General features: G+C 43.1%; 1 long non-coding RNA gene across 1 annotated transcript; it reads left to right on the top strand.

Moving 5' to 3' along the window:
- The first annotated feature begins 208 nt into the window (after positions 1-208).
- LOC146716630 (uncharacterized) lies at positions 209-1544 on the top strand. Its single transcript, XR_014919231.1, has 2 exons — positions 209-378; positions 1054-1544. It is a non-coding gene; the product is annotated as an uncharacterized LOC146716630 (long non-coding RNA).
- The last annotated feature ends 528 nt before the right edge of the window (positions 1545-2072 follow it).

Genomic DNA, 2072 nt, shown 5'->3' on the forward strand with positions numbered 1-2072 from the left:
CTGGCTGCATCAGGACATATAGTCTGAAACTCTGCACAGTTTCCTGTTTGAAGCTGCTGCCTGTTGGCTTCAGCTGTTTGGAGTTTCCATTTTCTAAACTTCTACATTCTGAACCTTCTTCAGCTCTGAACAGATGATGAAACACTGAATGATTTCAAGCTCACACTTTGTCTAATAAACTTACATCTTTCATTCTTTATACAGATTGAGGAGCTGTGGTTTGTCAGAGATCAGCTGTGATTATCTGGCAGCAGCACTGAAGTCCAACCCCTCCCATCTGAGACAGCTGGAGCTACAACTTAACAACCTGAAGGATCCAGATGTGAAGCAGCTGTCTGATCTCCAGCAGAGTCCAGACTACAGACTGGAGACTCTGAGGTCAGTAGAGTGATGGAGTGAGTGGGTGGTGCTGTCAGCAGTATTGTACTAAACACAGTCAGTATGAAACAAAGATCCAGTGTTTCCTGTAAAGCTGCAGCTTCTCAGTGAAGCTGTGAGAGGAGAATGGTGACAGGCTTCAGGATTGGACACAAACACTTCCTGTTTCTGACCTTTATGGTCACCATGGTAACGGCTGACACGCTCTGATCAAACACTGTCAACAGCCAATCAGCTCTCTGAACAAAGCAGCACGCAGACCAATGACTGCATTCGTTTCCAAGTTTAAAGCAGTGAAGAACACAGTCTGTAGGTGAGGAAGAATTTAGTGAGAGCAGATGTTTGGATGGAATTCCTCCAGTTAACAGCTGGAACCGTCCATCTGGATTGTTGGGCTTGTTGTTGGGGTTCCTACAGAGCTCAGAGTGGACACACCAAGGTTCTTCTAATGAATGAAAGTCCAAACTCAAACTAGGAGGGAAAAACATCTTCATCAACTTCAATAAAAATCCAAAGATTAGAAAAAGTGAAGCAACAATGAGTCCTAGTACAGTCCCAGCACTGAAGTCCCTGCTGCTCTTTATACTGGATGTGCTGCATCACTGACTGACAGCTGATGAAGAGTCTCTGGAAACACTCGTTTATCTCCTCTGCTCTTCCTTCTTCTCTCTGCAGGTGGAGCTGATGATGGTAAACAGGACGGTGTGTGTGCTGAGAGAGGAGGAGCTGTGTCCTGATGATCCAGAGAGGTTGAAGCAGCAGCAGCTTGTGTGTAGAGATGCTCTGACTGGGCCATGTTACTGGGAGGTGGAGAGGAGAGCTTCATCCAGCAGTGACTGACAGAGGAATGAGAAGAAGTGCAGATGACTGTCAGTGCTGCAGAGTGAACTGCTCTGAGAACAGCTCCACTGTCAGACACAATGTAGAGTCCAGCATCATCCCTGTGTGTCCCTCTGGATCTGACAGAGGATCATCAGTGTATCTGGACTGCTCTGCTGCTGCTCTGTCCTTCTACAGTCTCTGCACAGTCTCTGTCTGACTCTGGCTACATTTTTGGCATTTATATTCTTGGTTGCTCTCTTTATATTTTTCACATGCAAAATGTGCCCATCTTTGGCAAGATTCACACTGCACCTGGAAAGGAAAAATAAATGGCTCATATTCTGTTTGGTGAATACTATTACTCAACATTTTAATTATGATTGGCAAGTAATGATACTAAGACTTATGTGTTTCTTTTGTTTTGTTTTGTTTTACCATTTCAATCATGCTGCGGTCAGCGTTAGCATCTAACATGGAGCAAACAATGCAGTAGTCCTCAGCGTTCCCTGAAACACAATCATAGTTAGGTTTTAATCAAACATTATTTATTGAATAATTAAAAAATAATAGTACATTTTTTCCAAATATACTTCCTGGAAAATTAGTCTAAATTAGACTTTGAGAAGGGTCTTATCTGAAAGTGTTTGAAGAGCACTATTTGTACTGTGCTCTTTGAAAAGCACTATTTAAATTGGAAGTACGCACTAACGTGATAAGGACTTTACTGGACTTACCTCGATTTTCAAGTAGGGTGCAAGCTATCTGCATTCGCTCCAGCACAACTGGCTCTGTAGTGGTTGACACCTCACTGACCTCTCCAAAATCAAGGTAGTGTTCTGCAAACTGTGAGATTGATCATAATTAGAATGTAA

Source organism: Copadichromis virginalis, linkage group LG3 (genome assembly GCF_057382275.1).
Source record: "Copadichromis virginalis isolate Kocher_CV1m ecotype Utaka linkage group LG3, C_Virginalis_male_GT1.1, whole genome shotgun sequence".
Lineage (NCBI taxonomy): Eukaryota > Metazoa > Chordata > Actinopteri > Cichliformes > Cichlidae > Copadichromis > Copadichromis virginalis.